The following is a 25,769-nucleotide window of genomic DNA, read 5'->3' on the forward strand; positions in this document are numbered from 1 at the left end:
ACATGCATTTTATATACGTCTTTGGGGGGGAAAATGCAGTTTTTATTCGCAGTTTGTGTTTGTGTTACTTGAACATCAATGTAATATTCTGAGCAAATGAGAAAAGAAGAGAAGAAGGCAGAGAGAGTGGATCACATTTACCCTTGAATAAGCAGGGTAAAAAGGGGAGGATGTCTGCTTCAGGAAATCACCAGGCAGGACAAGGGAGGCTTGTTTTCTCCATCCTCTTTTTAAACAGCCTTATTCATGCTGCAACTCCTCCTTCAGTCTAGTTCTTTCAAGGGGATTCAGTCTCCATTCTGGTCTTGTCACTTGCTTTGCCAATCAATTCCCTTCTCCCCTGTGTGGGGGCCTAAGTGTTCCTCTGTATTCTGAAAAGTTCATAAGAATGGAGAGGCTTGTTCTCCTTATTTGTATTCTAAATCCCATGGAGGCAAGGGTTCGAGAAAAAGTGAAGCTTTTTTATGAGGAGACAGGTAGTCTTCAGGGAATTGGAACAGACTATACTACATTTCCATACTCCATATACTTCCCAATCTTGATTTATGAAACGTGGATACCAATATGTATTATTTATACTCTACAATATTTGTCAAAGAAACTGTATGGATGTGAGCAGATGGAGTTCTCTCTGAACTGTTATCAGCCCAGCTGCCTCAGAGTGGATTTATTTCCCAGTGATACTGGTATAATGCACGAAGTGAAGCAAAACCTTTGACGTAACGTTATGGATGGTTGGCAGACTCAAAATGAATTTTGTACTCCTCTGGGATATTTTGACACACTTCATATTAATATGACCTCAAGGGGGCCAAGGGTTTTTTGTGAGATACAGGCCAGATTCACGAGCGGGTCTGACAGAATCAGGGGAGAGCTGGGTTGCATCTAAATATGCTAGGACACATCTGAATCCAAAGAATTATTACTGCTCAGGTTACAGTCATTTCAAGAAATGCATGGTAATAGCCTGCCCCTTACAATTGCTAGGCAGCAACAGGAATGGGTAGGCCAGCCGTGGCTAATTCCATTTGCAGTGGATTCTCTCCCTGACCAAATCTCTCGCCTTGGTTGTCTTGTTTCTTTAAAAAAGGGGCTGCAGTGGCACCCTGACCTTCAGAAAACATGGCTGAGCAAGCAACGCTCTGTTTGATAATTAAATTCTCTGGTTGGTCAGCAACCAATCAGCTTGGCTCAGGAATCAATGGCTGATTTTTAAAGCGCAAACTAATTCACTAATGGTCAGAGTTATTCCAATTTACCTGTCCGCTGAATTATTGTATCCAAACCTATTCTGGTTGTGAGAGAATCAATGAAACGCAAGGGAAGAGAGAGAAGCGGCAGATGGGAGTCGGTTGCATCTGTCATGTGAAGCGGTGCAAGGAGAGTGCTCCGAGGTTGATTTAATAGCTGCCCGGTTGAACAGAGGCAATGCGGGGGCGGTTTATGAGATGGTTCTAAACAGGAGTTGTCTATGTCATAAAGCAAACTAATTAATAAGGTTTCAGCGTAAGCAAAGACTTAATAGCTGAGGTCCAAGGTTTGTTTTCTGCATGACTCAGAAAGATTATTCACACTGGCTAAGCAAAGGGCAATTAAATTTAGCATGAAATAAAAATGGAATTAACTTATCACACTGGATTTGGCAGTAAGAAAAAAAAAAACCTTTGTGACAAGGGGTCGTTTCTTTTTATTTTAATGTACATGCCTAACCTTTCCATTAACATGCCAAATGGTAACAAAAACAGATTATCTTCAGAACACTTTATGCTCTCAAAGTGAAAAGAGGACAGTTTGCTCCTGTGTTCAACTCATTCAGAGAAACTGTATTCGGAGCCGACAGCAGAAGCAAAACATCCTCAGCCAGCATCACAGCTTTGAACCAAAAAGAGTGAAATGCAAGGTAGCGCCAGCCAACCATTAGTCACCACATCCACCACTGCTGCTGTTGGTTACTGTGGCAGGGGAAAAGATGAAGATTGATTATTTGTCAACATGCAAATTGGCTTTCAAGTGCTTTCTCTAATTACTCTGTGGTTTTATTGATGAGAAACCACCTACTGCTTCCCTTCGATTTACCTCGCAGGGCAAAGTCTTTGTTTTTAATGCATCGTCCCTCACCTGTCTTTCAGAAGACTTTAGAGAGGTCAAATGAAATGAGGCAAAACCCTCCAGCTTTAACAGATTCGATATGATAACTCATATTACAACATTTCAAGATAATAATGTACGACTGAATGTAAAACAAAAAAAGAGAGAAAAGAGAAAAGGCCAGAATAGATTTCACTCTCTTAGCCAGTCACACTAAAAATTTACCCACGAGACCCTGTGAAATGAAACAGGGCTCGAATACGAGTAGTTGGGAAGATGTAAATGATACTGTTCGCACTGCAGCAGCTCCTTGCTCATGCATGTAAATGTCAAGCGATGTTATCTACTGTAGGGTTTCCGCTGACAGGATCCAAAAGGTCTACGCCGAGCAAGCTTGGACAAGTATCTCTCTGAGGAAAGTCAGAATGGGTAGGAACAAACTCTGCAAAGTAATACAAGCTTCTTTCTTCACTCTATATTATTCAGTTAAAGAAAAAAAATACCAAAATTCTACACAATATTTAAGAATTGTTTTTATGTAATTACAAGCAGAATGAAACATGCATTCCCACCCTTCCTTTTCACTCTGCCCTGTAACTTATCTGTCATAATTGCCTGTGCCTGTAACATTTTTTATTCAAATAACACCATCAGTGGAACAGAGAGTGTGAAGAAATGTTGCAAGGCTACTGCACATGGTTTATGGAAATGCATATTATTTTAGGAAGACATATGTGAGGAAATCTCATGTTATCAAGGTGAGGGTGTGATTTTCTTATCCCGTCTCAGTGTGTGGAGTGAGGATTCTGCTGGGAAAACACATGGTACTTGTTTTCTCATGCCGGATTTCACCAGTGTTTACACAATATGACGCTTGCACAACACAGTATGTCTTACCCGAACTCATCCTAGCCATCTTTGCTTTGTGAACGACTGTCACTTTTTCTTGACAGATGTGCAAATTTAAAAAAAAGAATCAGAAAATAAAGTGTTTTGCTAGATTTTGTTATTTAATACTGTTCTCCTGAACCTTTTACACCAGACTTCATTTTTTTCACATTTCTGAAGGGTTCTCACTGACATATACATAACATCTGCTGTTCTCTCAGGAGAGTGGCCCACTGGCATTATGCAAAAAGATTTTTTTCCTTACTTTTTCCCAGCTGCAGTGGGTTATTTTTGTTTGCTTTTGCAATCCTTATTAGCTCCCTGAATTCTGATGCAATGCCATCTCTGAAAATACTGACCTCATTTTCATCTCAATTTGAAGCTCCCTCTCTATTCATCCTCTGATGAACAAATAAGCAACAGGACTTTGGCAAGAGTCTCCGACCAACCACCTGGCTCTTATGGGACGGAAGGAGCGGGATGTAAAGGCAGCGGTCACTGATCCTATTGTTTCTAAATTAGAACCCCTAAATTTGTGAAATGCAAGGACAGAAAAGAGGAACAAGCACATGCTTGGTGTGTTCCATAAATCAGAGAAAGCTGCAGAGATGTGGAGCAGATGGTGGAAATTAAAAAGAGAGAAAGAGAGAGAGAGCTTTTTGCAGCTCAATTCAATGCAGATTAAGCATTGCAAAGCTTAACTGTTCTGTACATTTATGCTTTGTGACTTTACTGTCCAAGGTATCCGAGTCTCAAAGATAGTTCTGAGGCCATCTCAACCTCACACATATTGCATCAACTGAGATGTATTCATCTATTACATCTGCATTTAACATTGCAGACCACAGCATAATGCATTTTTATTTGCCTACAGTGCCTAAAGATGTGATGTAAGAGTCCACTCTTTTGCACCACCTTTTCCCCAATACTGCTAAAGCAATGACATTCAGTTCTAGCATTTATCAGCATAAACTACGATTGCAAAAAAAAAAAAAAAATGGATTTAGAGTCATGTATAGTTGCTCTTTCTAATGTCATGTTAGAGATTCAAATGTTTTAATTCAAAAAAGGAATTGTGTGTAATAGACAAAACATGTAGCAATAGGTGTAGCAGACATAGTCACATAAATTGATCCATCAATAGAACAGGACTGTTTTAAGGCTACAACAGTGAGAACTTTTGGTGAGAAAAGTTCTTCCTTTTGTGTGCTATATTTTGCCACCTCTTCTTTGGAGGTTATCATTTGCAAAAATGAGCTCTTGATATAGGTTATTGCAGCCAATATGTTCCTACTCCCTGTGTTAACTTGAGTGCTCTTGACCTCTTGTCTTTGAAATCCGTTCACTGTCGCTGAATTTCTCTCTTGGCTGTCCTTTTTAAAATGCTGTTGCTCAGAGGCTTTCACCACAAGACTAGGATCTTTATTTCCCTTTCTTTGGCTTTTCAGCCCCTCCCTGTCAGAAGTGGAGACAAGCTCATATGTAAGTCTTGTGCGACTTTCATCTCTGGACAAGAATTCAGCTCATCTGTTCTAATATGCACTGGTTGGAACCCCAATGCATGATTGTTGATTGCAGCTTTCCCTTACTTACTGAATAATTCACAAATCAATTCCTTCAAACTCCCGCTATGAGTCACAGAGCAACAGGGGTGATTTTTGAGGGTCTTCTTCAAATGTTTGCATTCAGAAAGGCAGCAAATTTTACTCTATAATTTAAATTTTAATGAGGCAGTTTAGGTAAAACTTATTTTTGCCCTTATTGGTGAAAGGAGCACTTATAGTAATTTAAATATTGACAAAAATAGTATTAATATGCAGATTGTTTCTATTGCAATACCCATGGTTCAATAATAATAGTAATAAACAGAAACACAAAAAGCTGTAAAAACATTTCCATCTTACCTAAGAAAGAGTATGAATGTTCTAAACAATGTCTGTCCTCACGACTAAAGGTTTTGTTTTCAAAGCCATCCTTTCTTTTTTTTTATGACAAGAGTGGTAAAAAGTTAGACTTTTATGATCACACAATGATTTCTTACGAGCAAAGTCTAAAAGAAAGACATTAGGGAAGAACGCTTCTTCATTATGTCATAAAGAGTCACATCACTAGACATCAAATAATGCTCATGACACAAAGTGCATTTTTGTGGCAAAAAGTAACTCTAATAGAGGGTATGACACACAGAGGGAAGGAAAACAGTAAATCTGGCCTAATTTTAACTTTACTTACTTTTTAGTTTGGAGCATAGGATAAAGAAAATAAGGACAGCCCTCCATTCAGAGATATGAAATATTATAACAAGCAATAAGTGTAAATTGTGATTTTTATACATTGTTAAAAGAGACAAAGTTGTGATTTACCCAGCCAGAAACATTTAAAATAACTGTGACATTGTCACTTGGCAGAAAAAGCCACTTTGAGTCCAATGACCTTGTAACAAGACTTTCAAACAAAGGCAGTGACTGATGCAAAGGTCTGTGCACATTGTATTAGGATGTAAATTCACTTTGTCTCAAAAACAAGAAACTAGCATCTTTGGAAAGGTCAAGTTATGCATGTGATGGATGCTCTCAATTCAGTGAATAGGCCTACTCTGTCTGCAATTTACCAAAAAAGAATGGAAGCTAGTGTTGACACAAATAGGGGCTGTTGGGCCCTTGTGTTAGCATGTGTTCTGGAATATTCAATCACAAGTCGAAAAGCAATAAATACACGTCTAAATGTGCCCAGGATATATTGAAGGCACTTTCAGATCCATTCCAGCACCCTACATTCAGAACTGGTCTTGGACACGGGAAAACACTTATGTCTACATCTGTTTAAAGGGGACATGTCATGCAAAATTTACTTTTTTCAGCCCTCAAATAAAAATTTTGTTGTGTAATTGGAGTCCCTGGAAATGCAGAAAATTTTAACGTAGTCTGTCCAGGTGCTATATAGATATCTTTATATTCTATTTGGGTAATACTTTTAAAACCATTCAGTTTTAAAAGCATGTTTTTTTTTGTTTTTTTTTTACAATTACGTCACACTATTCACTGCCAAGCTGCTAAACAAAGTCATGCACTTCCAGGTTATCAATTTGGCAAATCCGGCATTTTTATTAATTTTATTTATTTATCATAGCAATGTAGTTCAAGCTGAAGAATTCCTAAAACTACAAATGGATAAGTGAAAATGCTGGGTTGTTCATTACACCGCCCTCCAGCATACAATCAAAATGGCCAATTGTGGTAAAGTGCAATACTCCGTGACCTTGCATGGGGGGGGGGGGTATGAGGTGTCTTATCTGCTTTTAAAGAGACTGCAACAAAATGAGTTGCTCTGAGAAACCACATCAGAAAACGGTACACAGGAGGAACGTGGGGGAGAACTTATGAAGATTTCAGACCAATACATTGCAGTTTCAGTTTATATAGACCTCGACTGATGATTCCAATGTGACAGGTAGAATTGCTAGGCATGTTATGTCCCCTATAAGCATTCATAATGCAATAATGGGCTGTATTGATGTAACCTGGCAAGCTAGATTGACAATGTCTAGCACTCTCCGTTCTGCACATTATCCATCTGGGACTGCCCCCATCAAATCCATTTGGGGAAAGGAGGGGCATTCAGCAGAACTTTCCAAGCTGATTTGATGAAGCGTCACATAGTGGCCACCTACCAGAGGTTGGTTTTAGCCAATCATGGTATCATATATCATATCATTCGTAAAGGGACTAATATTAGAGCTCTCGGACTCTGATACAAACTTGCATGCTCTCGTGTGAAAAAACTGTAGATACTTAGTCTGTTGTGTATGTGTGCCATGTTATTTGTGTGTAACCTAAGCCAGTGTTTGGCTCAAAGGTAATTTTACCATGGTAAAACATGGTGACAATAAAAGATTCTTGTTTCTTAAATGAAGACGTTAGCAGAAGGCGTCACGAGAAACCACAAAAAGGTAAGCTAGTCAAGGCACTTCTTGTTCTTCTCTCAATGAGGAAATCGTGGATTCTTGCAAAACAAATGTCATAGCAGCAGCTACGTGTGCGACCTCCTGTGCTTCCATGTTTTTGCTGCTTCGGCTGTCAAATAAAATCACTGATTACAAGGGGGTTTAAATAGAAGTTTTCATTGTTATTGTTAACAGCTGTACATGCTGTGGTCATTGTATTTTCAAATACTTCATATTAGTTAAATCGGAAGATTTTTAACCAAACACAATAACGTATACGCAACCAGTCTTGCAGATGTTGTGTGTAAATATCCAAGTCATGAAGAAAACATGAAGGCAGCCCGCAGCTGAGCATTCAAAATCCTAAAAGGTTTAAAAGCTTTATTTTCTGTCAGTAGAACTGCACAGGGCAATTTTTTTGAAAGATTACAAATTATTTATTTCATACAGTTTTACTTATTTTATACATTTACTAGTGTTTCTGTTTATAACAGCTGAGTTAAAATGGATTAATGTGAATTTAAGTTTTTGAATGCATTTGTGATAAAAAAAAAAAAAGTAGCTGCTCATATCATTGGTAATTTCTTAGGGTTTATGGTACCGGGATGCAAGTTGAGTAGATTTTTTTGGACAAAACATTTTTGAAACATTCTCACTCAGTTTGATGGTTTATAGTCTTTACTGACTACCATTTTGAACCAACAAGCAGATTAGACTTCATAGAAGGATAGAAAATGGATGGATGGATGAATTTGTGAATTTTAGCCTAAAATATGCTTGTTTAGTTATCCAGGTTATGAGTTTTTTGACTATGCTTTGGTACATTTAACATAGGATGCTAATCCCTTTATACCACTTTTTGAGTGAATACCTTACCAGGTATTCTGGGTCAAGCCCATTATCAGCTAACCAGTGCTGGATTGCTACATATATGACCCATGACTGGATCAGCAATATGCAGTAACCCCAAGTGGGTTGTTTTTAACACATCAGTTTTTAAAGTGTCACATAGATAAATACTTATTTTATATATAGAAGCTATCTGATATCCAACTTTGAAAGGTCCCTCAAAAACACATTTCTTCACAGCTGTCTGCCTGTGGTTGCATCAGGAAGACGCATGTTAGTACCAGGTCTGAAAAGCCTGGTGGGATCAAAGGGTTAACCAGGAAGCACCGATAGGTGTTCTCCTTTTAGAAGATAAGGAGGGGATTTTTGGCATTTTGTATTTAACAAGATGATGAAGTAAGGCGAGAGGGCCTTTTGAATTTAAGACTGTAAATGGAAGGAGGAGGGAGAGAAAAGACAGAAGCTAAAAGGCGTGGCTTAGACGGAGTAATGAAAGCAGAAGTAGCCTGAGGTGAAAGAATTAAAAATGAAAAGGTCCCCTCTATTAAACTTTCCTAAGCTCAATTACAGTGATAAAAGACTTCTATGATGAACCATTTAAATAAAGAACATTGAAACAGAGCATCAAAGCAAAAAATACATTTTGTATTCTTTCCTGAACTCCATAACACACTGACAGAATACAATGTGAGGTCAGTCCAGTTTTCTTCTCCAAATGTGATTTGTATTCCCATGCAGTGTTTCTACAAAGTAGGCAGACTCCACTGAGGGCCAGCCAAAGGCTACTACCACTGCACCCCCCCCCCCCCTCACCCCTGTGAATCTGCTTCGTTGCTCCTTCTCCTGCCCTACATTGGTGTCTTGTTTGGTGTGCTGAGTGTACAAAAGCACCAGAGAGGATTCTGCTCAAGTCAGCCTCACCTGCACTGGCCTCTCCATCATTACGACTTACATCAATAAGGCACCACTGAGGTCTACTGGGATGGTATACAAGTGTGTTCTTTTCAAGAAATTGTGCAAAGGTATAAGGGTGTACTTGTATATGTCCCCTATGATAAAACTGATACTTATCAGTTTGAGAGTACGCAATTCAGTAAAGAAAATAAACAAGCACATACTGGTATTGAGACGTAATTACACTACAATAACAAAATATGTCTGATGAGCAAAAACAGGTGTTGGACAAATGGTACCCAGGGTGAGACAGACTTTTTGTGACCCCCACCACCCACCATGCCCGCTCAGTGAACAGCATAAAACCAAACAGAAAGAAAGACACCATATTACAAAAAACTTCAGTTTTATTATCATTTTAATGACCTTCTTTGGGGTCATTATATATATATATATATATATATATATATATATATATATATATATATATATATATATATATATATATATATATATATATATATATATATAGTAGTGGTTCCACTAAAAAAAAGCATAAACATTTTCTGTTTAGAGATTTCACAAATCCAACAAAGTTTCATAAATCTGAGTTTGTGTTTTAACAAGTCTCTGGTCAATGTAGAACATTTCAGTTTACGTTTGCTCTGTTTAAGTATTTTAGATTTTGAACAAAAGATAATTAAATACAGTTTAAAATAATAATAGCGTTAGTACATACTAGAAAGCTACAAATCAAAACCCTGCTTTAAATTAAACATCTGTGGTGTCTAGCAAAACTTGTTGAGAGTGTTCAAATAATACAACAGAGACCATACTTCACATTGCCTGAACGTGCAAATAAACTATAGAAAACCTATTTGGCAATACCAAATGCCTTTCCTGAGAGCTTGTGGTATCCCATACATTATGGGACATTATAGAGTAAAGGGACACCACAAGGGTTGGGATACCATAAGGGTTACTCAAAAAATGTATTTGTTGAATTTGTAATTCTATGATGATCCTATCATCATAGAATTACCTACATCTAAGAAGTATTTTTATGTAAATGTTACAAAACTTGCTGTACTTTTCACATCATAAGAGACACAATAAAAAGTGTCTGATATAATAACACAGCACATTTCCACCTGCAGCTGAGCATTGCCAGTCAGCTGGCTGCAGTGAAAGTACTTCTTCCTGTGCTTACAAGAAAGACAACTCTGATATGTCGAAATAGCAAGCTGTAAATTTTTGTTCTAATTTATTTATGTATTTAGCTTAAATACATACATGGTATTATCCTGCAAGCTAATCACAGTGAAATTCCCATACGAGTCCTGACCTAAATTCAAGAAAACAATATATTTAAAAATGTTGTGATAGTTCTAATTAAATTAACAACATTCATGGAGCAGATTAAATAACGGACATTAAAAATGGATTAACCCTGACAGAACTCCATAAGTCTAACATGACTTTAACATTGTCTCTATAGTTCTTACACTGTAAATTAGCATATGATAGAACAGGTTCACAATAGCTTCCTATTTGCAGAGGCTGATTAAATCATGCATGAGATACTTCTGTGTGTACAGTGCACAGTGTGTCTCTTCTCGCATGCAGTCAGCACACCATCAGCACTTTGATTTAAACACCAATCTGAGTGAAACACAAATCATTTCCCTGTCTGGCTCAGACATGCTTGTCGGATTTTGTTGGGCTTTTTTATGCAAAAATTGCATCTCAGCATAACAAATATGCCCACTGTGCTAATCTGTGATACTGTGATTATTCATAGTTCACACACTTAAGCTATTATGCTGTGTGTCTGACTCCGTCCGTTCTGTCTAAAGAAAACCATTTAAGGTGGATCAAAAAAAAAAATTTGGCACTCAGTGTTTTTATGTTGCTCCAATATGCGGAGAAGAGTGTTAATGGAGTGAGGCGCCAAACTGGCACAGCATTGGCAGCTCTGCACTCAATTGAGAAAACAAATTATTCATGTTAAGAGACTCAGTCAATGTGTATTTCCATTGCCTCTGCATTTTGATGGTAGGCAGAAAGTGTATCACACATTCGAGTGTTTCAAAAAAAGAACAAACTGAGACTAGTCTGATGTGTCATTATTCAAAGACATAAAAAGAAATTTAATCTATTTGAGCTTTTGGGTCTAAGTGTCAAAACAGACATTTTCTTACAAAGATCTGCATACTGTGTTTTGGCCATCAGAGGGAAAACTTTACATTTAAATGCAGGTGTTGTCTTTGCTTGTGTTTCCATCACCTGGTTTATATTATCTGATGGAACAATTATCGCAAAGCAAAGTATAATTACGCTCCACTTTGTCTGGATTGTGTTTGACTCTGTGCAATGCAAGCCCAGAGGGAATGGCAAGAAGACCTGCTTTACAACTGGATTTCACATTATTACACTTGTTTTAGTTCATCTCAGAAGGCAAATTATCTGCATGTCCTTTGGCAATACTTTTCTTTTTCTGTACCCAAGAAAAAAAGATGTTGAGCTCATCTCCCCTCCCTTAACCCCACTTTCCTACAAAACCTCTGGAGTTTTGAAAACGAGTTCTGTAATTGTCCTCACTCCCTCAGCCTTCATCTCGTGGCGACCCCTCACTCATGTATTCCCATACTCTGTCTTTTTGTCACCCCAGCTCCCCTAAAGGAGGATCAAGAGAGAGGCCTCTTTCCAATTTCTCGCCGCCTCTAATAGGCACTTTTCGGTGTTACATGATCACCGGGTGTCAAGATTAAAGAATGGCTACTGCTTCCCAGGGCAGACATGGATGGGAGACAGAGAAAATAGCACTCCATAATTACTGATAAATCGAGCTCACTGCCCCCCCCCCCCCCCCCCCCTCCTTCCTCTTCGTCCCTATCCACCTGGCCCTAGTGTCAATGTGAGGGGCTGAGCAAGTTAAACAGAGGGAAAAACAGTTGACCACACCAGGCACTTTTTGTACTGCTGATGTTGCAGTTAAGTTCAGGCAATTCAGGGCCAATTGAGTGACTTGGAGCTTTTTATCACCCTCTGTTTGTCCCTACTTTCAAGTGGAACGCACAGTCCTAGACACATGAATCAGCTGCAGCCAGAGCGCAAGCGGCTCACAGCGCAGCAAAACTGCATTCTGCTAAAATCTCTAGTAAAGACAGAGAGGCACTTTTTTTCTTTGATCTCTTACAGGGTTATAACCTTTCTGAGAAAGCAGAGCAAGCATCCCTGTCCACTAGACACCACACAAGTGCAATGTAAGACGGTGGTGGATGTAAAAAAGGAGGGGAGGTGGAGAAGCAGCTGGAGGGGCCTCTTTTCTCCACCAGGCAATTGTGATAGGTTGCCAAGTGGCAGTCCACTGCCATTGTTCATTAATAATCCAAACAGCCACGGTGGAAAACAACATGATGTGAATTGAGTCCAACAGAGCATGAAAGAGTCTTCTGCAGAAACATGCGTTAGTTCTGTCGCCTCACAGGAAATAATCTGAATATTTAGTTCAGTCAGTGGGTGATAATGAAACCCTGGACATTACAATCACCCACAGTCTATCTACAGAATGCTTCATCTTGTTGTGTAGATGGGCTGAATCCAGCCCAACTAATGGGCCATGAGTATAAACTTTATTGTCCTGATAATGATACAGAAAAGTCATTTCTCTTGATTTATAGCAGATGAAATTGTGTCCCAGTTTACCATTATCTGCTTAGCAGGGGGATTATTTTGTTTTACTCCACTTCATCAGAAGCAAATGAGAACTAACAATTTCTGGAAACTATCACTCCGGTGGTGCAATTAATGGCCATTTTTTCCAGACCCCCTAGTTTAACAAGTTTAGTGCCATGTAAGACCAGGTGGAAATGGGTATCTATATCTTAGGGGCCAAGACAAGAAACATTTTGTAGTGGTGTATTTCAGATTTCCCCACCATTTTTTTTTTAAACTAGTTGTGCCTAACCGGTAGTAATAGTTTCTAATTGATGCAATTACATTTTGCCGATTTCATTGATATTACTCCAGATTGCAGTAAATACAAGGCACTTTACAAGACCAATGTGTTTAATTCATACCCATTGACATAGAATCTAAATTTGTCTAAATGCCATTCAAACAATCCAATTCATTCTAATGCAATCCGATCATAGTCAAAATTAAATGTAGTTTCACATAGTCTAATTCTAACCTAATCATGGTACAAGAAAATCAACGTCAGTTAATCACTTGATGCAAATTTGAAAAACAAAACAAAAAAAACATCTATATAAAAAAGCTCAGGTGATTTGTCTTGAATTAATGCTGACCAAACACAATGTAAAAAAGTAAACCCACTAGACACAGTTGTTCAAACCTAAATTCATGGTGTTATGCCAAACCAAATAAGACTATCTGCAACTGGAATTGGGTAAACACAATAAGTGAAAATGTATCACTGGGAAAAGAATAGGTTAGACCTTAGCCTGTGTGTGTGCACATATGGGTTGATGTGATGCATTTTAACTTGGATGTTTTGAAACACATTTGCTCGCTGGAGGGTCTTAAAGTGTTTCACAGCATGAATTAGTAAATTGTTGCCAGGTTAAAATGTAACTACATTAATCTAAAAGTACAGCTGCATTGTAAATTTATTTTGCCTTGCCCTAACCCTCTTCATTGCTATTGATTTTAAGCCATATGAAAAGAAATTGTGCTGTGGTTCTGAAATATATGATGGTGAAAGAACTGTGGCTTTCCCAGAACATAAACCTTTGACTGCACAGCGTTAAGAGACTTTCCTGCTCATAAGACGTGCGGGAACGGTAAAACATTATGAATAAAAAGCAAGTACTCCTTTTTTCAGTGTGCGACATTGACTATTGTTTATTTTTATAAGTTCATCTTTTGCTTTAAGCATTCCTTGTTATACTCAGGCCTTCAGAGACCGTGCTGACAGTTGATCTACCCTTTTTCCCGCAAAATGTCCCTGCTGTTTAGGATTGATCTTAAATTATTAAGACAGCTGCTACTCTCTGTGGATGAAAGTGATACCTTTTGCCAAATGCCTTATAATAAAATTGACATTTTTCAAGGAGAGTGCTCTCTACTGTGTTTCCAAACTGCAATTGATCTGGAATTACAAGGAAATGAAAGCATGCTTTGAATTCATTTATTTTGCAATTAATTCAGTATGAGTACAAAAAAACTATAAGAAACCCTTGGGTTAACAAATGTCTTCTTGAACTCATTGTAGTCAGGGTCTCCCAATCAACATCTGCCTTCTATTCATTGTCAACAGACAACACAAATGTGAACTAGTAACCTTTCTTAGATGTTTTTTTTTTTTGTTTGTTTACTCTGTTTCATTTAATTTCTTACTAGAATTTTTTTAAATACATTTGGCCAATATTAGACAATAAAGAGTAGAGGAAATAAGAAAAATAAGGCAAGAATGGGGGATATAACTTGCAACTCAGATCGTCAACTGGAATCAAATGATGTGATTATGTAGCAAGCACCACCATTAGCTACAGAGTGTACCCCAACTCGTTTTCACATTTGTTACGTGCTACTTTCATAGTCATTAAGGAGTGTTAGATCAGCTCAGATGTACTTTATCTGTTTCGCAAAGGGAGATTTGCTTTGAGCATACATTTGCTGGCTCTGTTCAAAGTGCAGCTTAAAGAACTTCAAGGCATGTACAGTATAAGCTGTACCGCAAAATGATAGCCTCCAGCTAGTCCCTTGTTTACACGTTCGGAAATGTGCATTACAAATGATAGATTTTGGTTTGCATATAGTGCAATTTAGACTTCCTTAAATCATGTATACTGAATGTAAAGATCACTAAAATGGAAGGGAATGACACCAGCATCTTAAGCTCAAAATTATGTTTTATTCATTTACATGTTTTTTTATTCTTCATCCCGAGGCTGAACTAGTTAACATTCAGCAAAAACCTGAAGAATGCTGCAGCCTTTGAGATAAACCTATCCTTAAAACTCAAGTAGCCCGGAAAATAAAACTACATACTAAAAAAAAAAACAAAAAAAAAACAAACAAAAAAAACAAAAAACAGTTAGCTATTAAAAAGTGTTTTTCTTTCTTTGCTTAAAAATGTAAGATGTTGTTGGACTTGTAAGTAGACATGAAGCTGATCAAAAAAGAAAGTTGAAGGTATTTGATTACATAACAGAAGCCCGAAAGCCCCAAAGGACCTAAATGTGATCCTCAGTGATCACAGATATGCAGAAATCTCTGGTCAATCAATGTTTCTCGAGCTACATATGACAGGATGTGGCGCTTAAGCAGACGAGCTCACATACAAGGAATGCAAATGGCCTCCTGGTTCACCCATTGGGACATGCCGGACTGACATTAGTGAATGTGAGGCGTCTATGTTTAGAATTCTAATTAATATACATGTCTGCTGTTGTGGCAGATTTTCAGCCTGAGCCATTTAAGATATGCTCCATGTGCAAGAGACACACACAGATATAGACACAGGCAAGGTCAGGTACATAAAAAGGGAGAAAAAATCTATAGGTGGGTACTTTTGTGAAAGTGCTTTGTCAGGTCATTTTATGTGCTACTTTTGGAGTCACTCGCGCAACGCCTTTCACAGCACCAAAGCTGTGGAGGTAAAAGTATGCAGTGCTAATCATGCACATTTCCCACAAATTAGGCCCCATTTTGCTTAGCTGGTTAGATCTGTGAGAAAAGACACGACTGCACTGATAAAGTGTTTCTTTAACAGATCCCCCAAAAAAAGAACCATTGTTTCTGCACTGCACTGTGAAACCTCTAAAATACCTACCAGTTATTTTTATTCACGTAGACAATAACAAATTACTAATTTAAGGTTAAGTATTAAAGATGTATTACTCATACATATGTTTAAGGTTCTAGTTATCTTAGCTTGTCAGTAACATTTAACAGTGAGTTTTCATTTTCCAAGACCCTTATTAAATGAATGGCAAATCTTCTCCTTCCTCACGGTCTGTTTTTCTTGTACTACACTTCATCTTAAACTTGTGCAGATTTAGGGTCTTATCTCTGGGATTACTTAAGACTTTGAAAAAGGAATCAGCTTTTCTTCGTGTAAATAACTCTCCTGTTGACATGGTTATGTAATACTACAAAAGTGCCAGAATTACGAGCAGAGATCCCTTAAACAGCACGACTTCCACAACGGTGCAGAAAAATGTTTCACAAATGCTCGAGAAAAAGAAAAAATGACAACTACATAACTAGAGCTTCTGCAAATCAGATTAAATTGTTTATAAATCAAAATAGAAGGCCTGTAATTGGGCTTCATCGTAATTATGTAACAATGCAAGGTCTATCAACACACTAAGAATTCAACACATCTGCAGCGGCCACTCTTCATCCAAAAAAAAGTGAAAAAACAGCATTGGAGTTAGATTATGACAACTTTCACTGATGTAAAGATAATAGATAGCTTGTTATGAAGGGGAAACTGTCTGGCCAACTGTGTAGGAGGCAGCCAGCTGACCAACCTGACCAAGCGAGGATGCATCAAGATGCCCAGTGCCAAGGAACATAGGTTGGGTAGGGGTGCATTAGCAAAGCAGAGGTTAGAGCTGATTTAGCCTTGCCAGTCAGACTGATTTACACAGGGCATAAGTCAGTCTGGTAAGGCTCCATACTCTCCGGCCTAAAACAGACCAGACCAATCACAGGGCGGGAGGCAGGACTTTATAATTCGTCTCTCTCAGCGCTAGAATTACCCATAACGCAGTCAACATATATTTGGAGATTTTTATTGATTGGTGCCTTGGAAAATTAAGAAAGTACATGTGAGTACACCATGTATTCTCAGATTTTTTAGACAAAAATGGCAAAAAATTATTCACTGGAGAGTTTGTTCGAAGGCATGATATGTTTTACGGACTACAAATAATAAAAAAAAAAGAGCACATCTCTTGGAGCTTTTTGTGTCACATCTGTAGTTATGTGAACACTTCTAACCTGGTGATGCTCACCGTGTTAGTCCCGTCTTTGAAATCTGGCGCTGTCAGCGGAGTATCAGAGGAGAGATACAGCTCACCAAAGAGTGATGCTGATTTCTTGGGCTAGTCCTTGTACTGTTTAGGCATCAAGAAGTGGAGAGACTAGCGCTCCTGTCTAAGTGCTGCTTCATCTCCTGCAATTGAAAGACTCTATGTCATCAATTTCATTTGGATAAGCGAAAGATAATTTAGTTTCATTATGTATTTATTAATTTACTTGAAATGACAAATAAATTACTACTTCTTTATAATTATTAATGACATGTTGAACAGATTATACATTTGGCTCTCCTAAAATGAAAATACTCAAAAGAGCACAGAATTTTAGTTTGAACCAGGAAGAATGTTTTTTTTTCCAGTTCACATGCTGTAAACTCATATATAAAGTAAATATTTTAGGGATATTACTGATATAAAAGTGGAAGAAATAAGTTATGTCTCAAAAATCATAAAATATCAGACCGAAATCAGAGGTTTAGTTTCTGATACAGAATAGAAAATTCTACTTTAATAGGTGACAGCAGCTCGTAATGTGATCAAGTGCCAGTCAGAGAAAACTTAAAGGTAACAGTTAGTTCATACAAATTAAATTAAATGTTCAGTGCTCAACCAATTGTGTCTAAATGTCATGACAATTTTATTTTAATTAATTGGTCCTAGCCAATATATTGAAGCTTTTTTTATGCAATCTGTAGTGTTATTTCTACTCCAATTTGAATCTGATCTGTCATTTGCAGCTTTGCATATTGTTGCTGCTCTGAGCTGCAATATAGGTCATTTATGCAGGGAGCCCATGGCATCGACCAACAGCCCACTGAGTCACTCGCATCACATCGGTCAGAGGTCAGTTTACGACTCCAATCTCGCTCAAAAATAACTGCTAAGCAGTTACATTTTCAGAATTAGAGCCTACTGTATGTGATGAAAATAGTTACTTTATATCTCCATCCGGGCTTCGCATAATAAATCCCAGATGATCTGAAATACTACTAAAATCTGCTTTATTATGGTTAGGGTTAGGAAATAATTAGGGGCACCTAAGATTTTCCAGTTGGGAGTACTCCACACTTCTTAGTCATCATAGAGAAGCCTGGAAAGCGTAGTATGTTCTCTGCAAGAGTCTTAATTAAAAATTTTCAGACCGATTACCCTCCCATGATTTTTCACATTTTAAAAGATGCTGTTTTTTTACACAGATGGTTAACTGAAATGTGGGGAAAAAAGTAGTTTTTCCTTAAACAGTTTTCTTGGAGCAATATATTTGTGCAGCTGTTCTGTAGGTCTTAAAAATTACAATATTTTCAGTGTGATTTTACTGTCAATTAAATTTTAAAGAAAGTACTATTTCTCAAACAAAGTTTAGATTGTGTCCCTTCAAGTCGATCAAGATTTGAAGATGCTGAACTACCATTGCCTGTCTGTTTTTAGCAATTCATATCTAGCTAAAGCAATAGCAACAAACGTGAGAACAGCTGCAATGTCAGCTTTTGTTCTGGGGGTTCAAAAGACAACCAAAAGGTGATTAGGTTTAGAAACTGATAAATACACCGGAAGAAAGAAAATAACCTAAATGATTCACACACCCTGGCAGATTCAGGTTTAAATATATCCTTTATTTACCAATGTTTCTTCTGAATGGAAGCATTAATAATGTTTTGGGATGCCGATCCAGAATGTGATACAATATCTCTGGAGGGAGATGAAGATTAGGATACTAGAAAGAAGTGCCTCCAACCTCAAAGACTCAATTTGACAAACTAAATTGCTAAGTTACCAGTGGAAACACACAAAAAGCTGACCAGCATTAAAAAGATAGGTTTAATTGCTGTGAGGTCACAAAAGATATCCATCCATCCATCCATTTTCTGAACCGCTTAATCCCTCATGGGGTCGCGGGGGTTGCTGGTGCCTATCTCCAGCGTTCACTGGGCGAGAGGCGGGGTACACCCTGGACAGGTCCACAAAAGATATATCAATTGAATTTTGAGAAGGGTATAAATAACTTTTGACATGGCATTTAAAACAATTTATTTAAAAAAGTCACTATCTTTAATTCTTACTTTAAATTATTTGAATGTTAAAACAACTTAGTAGTTTATTAGATGTTATTTTCCTTCGGTGGTCAGTCAAATAACAACTGCTTAATATTTGATTATAAACTCAGTCTTGAGTTTGTTGCTAAAAAAGTGCAACTCAAAAGTTTAACTCTTTTGAATATATTTTTTGAATGCATTATTTTGTTAGCCTGTTACACATGGAAGCAGTGACTTTCACAGAGCGGAGGAAAACTGAGATTGGTGGTAATTTGCTTTGCCTCATTACAGAGAACCTCTTTCACATTATAATGTCCAGTCATCTGATACATTGTTGATATTAGAATTATAATTAAAGCACCTTCAGCAGTTTCCTAATCATGTGGTATTTGTCATATTTTAATATAGTGCTATAAATCTTTTAAAAATACAGTTCTTTTTATTGAGCCTTATGTCTTTACCCAGAGCCTTGCAACAAAATTTCACTCAACTGCACATGTGTTCCTAATGTGCAGTTGAATGACAATAAAGTATAATTCAAAGAAGGTTTCTTTAACCAGAAAAAATAGTACACAGCAACAGTCTAAAAAAGTATTAGATACAATAAAATGTTCTCACAGTACTGCATAGTTTAACCACTGTCATAAATTTCCATCCTGAAGAAAGCTAAGTGAGAATGAAAATCTCATTTCTAAAAGGACAAACCTTAATGCTGGAGTTCCCTGTCAAAAACTTAACTTAGAAGATATCTACACACACACACACACACACACACACACACATATATATATATATATATATATATATATATAAATGAACAAGAAAGGATTTATTTTGAATGCAATATGTCTGAAGTAACTTATAGAACAGTATGTCACATTTTTTTGTTGTAGGGCACATGAAAGGCAAAGAAGAGTAAAATAAAGGTATGGTTATGTCTATAATTGTCCACCAGCGCAGATCCCAGCACATCAAGACATCATACTCCCTGTTGTAAAGCGAGGTGAAATTATTCCAATAAGTGCATAACTAGTGCTGTCACTAAGCCAGCTAAACCAAGGAGGTGTCAGGCAAGATAAATGACTGTAGTTACTTCTGTGTTGTGAGCGTTATCATATTTGAGCACTAATGACTTGAGTTTCCTGGCAGTACATAATGGGTCCGGGAGGCAGACGCTCAGTTTAGTGTCAGTTTTCAATCCAGTGTTTCCCCACCTGGCAAGTATCAAGGGCTAGGTAATACTGCGTGTGTTTCCCCAATGTACGTGTCCCACAAGCACGCATCATTTTTATACAAGAAAGAACTTTTAATTTATCAAAATTCACTGCTGAAATAATCTAGCCAAACTATGCCTTTCAAAGCAATTGTACTGTAGCTGTCGACTAACTGGCTCAACCACTGCTGAAAAAATAAATAAAAACTTTAAGAATGCAGGCTAAAACTAAACCAATACTCAAACACATTTTTATTGCATTTTCTTCAGATTCAACATAATGTTTTTCTGTCAGACTTCAAATTATAACAGCTACGGTATACTGTATTATAATTTGGTTCCAGCGGCTTGACTTGGTTCATTTGAAACTAAAAAAAAAAAAAAAAAAAGCTAAGCTGTTGGTATTTTATATATAATTCCTTAACAGAAAAAAAACATAACTGCCTGTTAAAGCAGACTGAATTTAATACACAGACTTATTCAAAATAAGATTTTATTTGGGATATGCACAGAAAACCAAATATTCTTTGCAATTTGCCAAATTAAACTCAACATCAATATAAGCATGTGTTGACTAAGAATGTAATTAATCACCTGTGCTCATTTTACAAACCTTTTAATTAAGAGCCTTGAGTTAGGAACTGTTTTTATTTACACTACAAAGCACTCTGACCCATGTAGTCTCACGAAACTGTCAGCTCCAGCTCACAGGTCACGCAGACTCCAGAGGAGGTCAACTGAATCAGCTGCCTCTCTAAAATATCATGGACTTGCCAGTAATGGAAAGTTTTTTTGCAACGTGTCATTATATGACCCCGTTGTTTGTTTCTGATAAAAACAGATATCTTTCCAAAGCTCATGGGGAGTAGTTGTTGGCCCCTACAGCTGCATCCGGCTCCCAATGAAAAACAACGACGCACCAACACAAGAATACTAAGATAAACAGAGAGACACGCAGGGAGAGAGCTTGGCAGTACGGCCAGACTTGTGTTGTTCCATATCCATTTAAAGTTTGGTGACACCACTGTAGTCTGAACAAAGGGGGGATTGAAAAGAAAGCATCAGTAGAATGAATGCAATACCTTGCAAAAGGATAAATAAAGGTGTCAAGTAACTAAATAAGAATACTTTGTTACCTTACCTAAGTATAAGTTTTGGTTATTTATACTTCAGTGGAGTCGTTTTTTTTTTTTTTGTTTTTTTTGCTTACTTTTTACTTCTACTCCTTAAATTTTAAAGCAATTATCTGTACTTTCTACTACCTACATTTTGAAAATAGTCTCACTTCTAATTTATTTCAGCTTGTTTTCATTCTGGCTTGTCAATAAAAAACAAAACAAAACAAATATAGTCAGATAAATAGCTCTACCCGAACAGAGTGGTTGTGATTGTGGTGTTTCCAAAAGCCCCAAAAAATATTTAAGAAGAAGAACATATAATTTTTACGATTATTTGTTAATTAATCATTCATTTTGTCTACTGTATACAGACAACCATACAAGGGTAATTGTTAATAAGAGGGTAATGCACTCAATTTCATGTCCAGTTTTGTTATCATACATCTGTTGTGCTCATCAATTCTTGTAGCTATGCTTGGTTATTAATTTAGATTCCAATAATAACAAGTAGAAGGTTATTGACAATGTGTCTCTGAAGTTTGACTTTTTGCACCAATAGTTATATGCAACCATACATCAGATTTTCTGCTCCATGAAACCCATGTTGATGCTCAGTATTGCATGTATATGAATCTTTATTATGTTTGCATTGTACTAAATGGTTAATTTTCTATGGACATATATGTTGGTGAAACAGCCAATCCCATTTTTTTCAATAACAACATCATACTATACAAATATAGTATAGTAAGTAGTTTTATACTTTTACTTGAGTAAAAGGTTTAAGTTTATGCTTCTACTTCTACAGAAGAATTTTTTTAAATAGATTTTTTAATATTTTTGATACTTCTGAGAATAAATAACCCTTAAATAACCCTTGAAGCTTTGTATACATTTTCATGTTACAACCAAAATCGTAGTGTACTTTTGGGGTACTAAAAATTACTGCATAATTTTGAAATAACTTTTGAGTATATGTACAGATTCTCAAGTTGGAGTTAGGTCAGTAGTTCTATTAGGTCTGGACATTTAATTCTACCCAGGTTTTCTGTTGCTCCTGAAGAAAAGTATTCAACACGCATCATGGTGCTACCACCATAGTGTTTCAAAATGTGTTTGTTGGGATGCTGCATTCAGGTTGATGTGCCAGAAAGAGCATTTTGCATGTAGCCCAAAAAACGCAGTTGTCTAATTTAAACAGTGCACCTAATTTCCACGTTGGTTTTCATCCCTACATGACTTGTGGCAAACATAACTCATTAGGAGTTTCTTTCAACAAAGACTTTCTTATTAGCACATTTTCATAAAGGCCATATATGAAACATGACTCATAGTTGTCCTATCAACACATTATCTAACACGAGCTGTGGATCTTTTCAGCTCTTACAGATTTACACTAGGCCTGTTGGCTGTTTCTCTGATTAATGGTCAGAGAAGCAGCCAAGAGACCTTGTGTTTTAAATGTTAGACACATCAAGCGTGTTTGAACTAAATTTGGCCTTTATTAGGTTCTTTTGCTTGTAAAATATGGATAAATATACCGTCGTTGTGTGTCGTAACCATACTGCAATTTTATTTGTTTGCCTGGTCTGAAGGTTTAATTTGGATAGTGATCAACACTGATGACACATGGAATTATGGAGTCCAACTGGGATGATAAAAGCTTGGGATATTGTTTTATAAAATAACCCTAGTTTCAATTTCTCCCACAACATTATACATAACCTGTCTGATTTCATCTTTGGACTTCATAATGCTTTTTTTCATCAGTGTTCTCTATAAGATCTCAGACATTCCCAGAAAATCTGTATCATATATACAAATTAGATGACTTTAGAAAGCAAACAGTTGCACTGGATTTTTGTATGTATGATAGAAAGACTATCAAAAAACAAATTTGTGTCAGACCTTTCAGATTTTCATTTGAATATCATTTTAAAACCATGTCTACTTTGTGTATAGACAAAATGGGAAAAAAAGTTTACGTGGTTTAAATACCTTAGATAATACAGTGTAGGTTAATTCTGCTGTTTCTTAGATTTTCCACGTTGGTCACTTCTAAGTCTTGTAAGTCACAGCAATATGGTTTGAAAATATTTCATCTGTGAGCTGTCGACTGTAAGAATTTGAAATTACCACTGCTGCTGCTTGTTCTCCTCTCAGCCCCTGGAAGCATGATCAACACTGGGTCATCTAAAGCCATGACACAAATATAGCTTTAAGCTACTGCTGGCATTTTCATTTTGGAAATATGATTTAGACAGCTTTCCTTTTGGGAATGATTACACGTTGCAAGCATTTCACCATTGAAAAGGCCACCAGATTGAATGAAGCATGCCGGATAAGGCAGCTTTTCTTCTGCAATTTCAGCTCCCAGAATCTGTTTTTTTTTTTTCTTCTATTGCACATGTGGAAATGAGGGAAGAACAAGAGGAAATTGACTTGAGCAAGGCTTAACGTTTTTACGTAAACTCAAACTAATGCCCCACGCTTGAAAGTTGCATTTTAGGACTTACTTGCTCATGTTAATGCAGCTCTTCAAAGAGGAAAATGTCAGATAGAAATTGCAGCAATTGCAGATAAAGCTTCCGGCCTTATTTCAAACAAAAGCGGCTTCTCTAATTTCATAGAGTTGCTATCAGTATCATACAGAGTTATCTTGCCTGTGGCCACGTTATGACAGCCGGTGTAAAAGAGCAGGAGCTCCCCTCGCAGTCAGCAGGCGGAACAGCAATCGCAGCAAGTTGATGGAACGGTAACTTTGCCTCACTGATGACAGGCTCACGCGCACGAAGCAACAACAACAATTTCGTCTGCGTGCTCTCCGGTTCAGGACAGGCCAGCACGCACACGCTGGACAGATATCCAACCTAATTTCAAGCATTACATGACAAATAAGATTGAGTTTGCAGACTGATAATAATGACAACATAACTTCCACTGATTTTTTTCCTTCTTCTTCTTCGTCTTCTTCTTCTATGCAAGCTGTTAGTTTCAGGTGACGGGGAATGCAGTTTATTGAGTGAAGTGATCAACATGGTTGGCACAAGCCACTATATAGAGTGCAATCGGGATGCGATTGAACAGAAACAGTGTGCCGACTGCTCAATGATCCGCAGGCCCGGTCAGACACCTCTACTCACAATGTTACCTTTGTGATTTTCGCCCACTAAAGCCACGGCACCCCATACAAGCCTTGGATCACGAGAGCACTGTTTTACGTCGCGCTGTTTTCGCGATCTTCCAGCATTGCCTTCATGGGGTGATGCCCTGCAAAATCGCCGTTGAGAGTGCAGGTAATTTTTAAGGCAAACTCATTTGCATAAGGTTCGGAGTGCTTCATAGGAGTGTGTGACTTGTCTACATTTTAGTATTTACCCGACGGATATTCGTTGACATTCTGCCCGGGCGGAGCTTGGCAGGACTTGTGGGGCGAATAATTTAAAGGCAGCTTCACCAAGCGGGAGAGAGGGGGGAAAAAAAGAAAGAAAACAAAATCGCCTCCATCCTGAAAAAGGACACCACCAACCACCCGAGTAGCATGCTGCTGATCACGCAACATCGCCATAATTTTGCCACGGTGTAGCCCTGCCTACCCAACCACAACCTCGTGGTCAGCGATGGGCAGAAAAAAAAATATCTGTATAAAAATGACGCCGTCGTGTTTTTGTGAGCGGTCCAAGTCGGAAGAACAGCACTTACCTAAAACTGACTCTCCCCTCTTTGCGGTATTTTTGCTCCAAGATTTCTTAGTTCTCTAGCCAACAACTTCTGCTGGAGCATATGTATCCAGGGCTCATGCTGGTGGCTCAGTCGGTGATGTTGGATTGCGGATGATTTGGCAATCCTTCTCATCCTCAAGAGGAAAAAATCCGTCCTTTCTGCGTGGTCTCTGGCATTGGCGCGCTGAATGTATAAAAGTACTGAAGTCCGTCGGGAGGGTAAGGGGAAAAAAGGGAGCTCGAGTAGTTATATTTATGTCGACGTGTTTGAAACAGTTCTGTTCTCTCTTTTTTTTCTCACCGTAGGAGCCGTTTGCGGGCGGAGAGGTGTGGGACGGATATCTAGAGAGAGAGGCTGGGATTCACAGACTGAGGGCGAGAAAGGGGAGGTACAAAGAAGCCAGTATGGTATTGTAGAGGACGGTCATGGCAGACAGTAAGGGGTGGGTCCGGGCTCTGTCATACAGGGGGTAATGGTTCTGAAGGTTGATGCATCGTGACTCGTACTCGGAAATTAGCGGATATGTATTACTAAATGCTAAATATGTAGTCTAAATGTTAATGAATATGCAGTTTAGCCATGGTTTACCTCTGTGCAAACATGTTTGTTAAATTAAGGCTCATTAAGAATGGAAGCTAGGATAAAGTAAATTAATGAATTTCTAAAAAGAAAATTTTACAATATATATTAATCACTTTGATACTAAAAAGCATTTCAAAACGTGTAATTATTTTAACAACGCAGTTAAAATCGTGATTTAAAATGATTTCTTACAAAAACAAAAAAAGTTTATTGCTGCTGTCCATGGTGCTGAAATTGACTGCAACTCTTGAAGTCAGACTGACATTACTGCACTGTCCATTGTGCTGGAATTCTAAAAAGCGACCGTGGTGTTGAAATCTACTCACTAGTAGGAAGTCAATGGTAGTATACACAGAAGAGGCAGAATTTGGTGAGTGTTTATGTCTGTGTCACAGTACCTGTTAGTGGATGGGATATGTT

At 37.7% G+C, this 25,769-nt stretch overlaps 1 protein-coding gene across 1 annotated transcript in view; it reads right to left on the reverse strand.

Annotated features, from left to right (window-relative positions):
• brinp1 (bone morphogenetic protein/retinoic acid inducible neural-specific 1) overlaps nucleotides 1–25,163 on the reverse strand; it is a 161,190-nt gene extending 136,027 nt beyond the window's left edge. The window contains exon 1 of the mRNA XM_012869008.3: nucleotides 24,747–25,163. The gene's annotated coding sequence lies outside the window, so the exon portion shown is untranslated. The remainder of the gene's footprint in view (nucleotides 1–24,746) is intronic.
• Between the last annotated feature and the right edge of the window lie 606 nt (nucleotides 25,164–25,769).

Source organism: Fundulus heteroclitus, chromosome 8 (genome assembly GCF_011125445.2).
Source record: "Fundulus heteroclitus isolate FHET01 chromosome 8, MU-UCD_Fhet_4.1, whole genome shotgun sequence".
Taxonomy (NCBI): Eukaryota; Metazoa; Chordata; class Actinopteri; order Cyprinodontiformes; family Fundulidae; genus Fundulus; species Fundulus heteroclitus.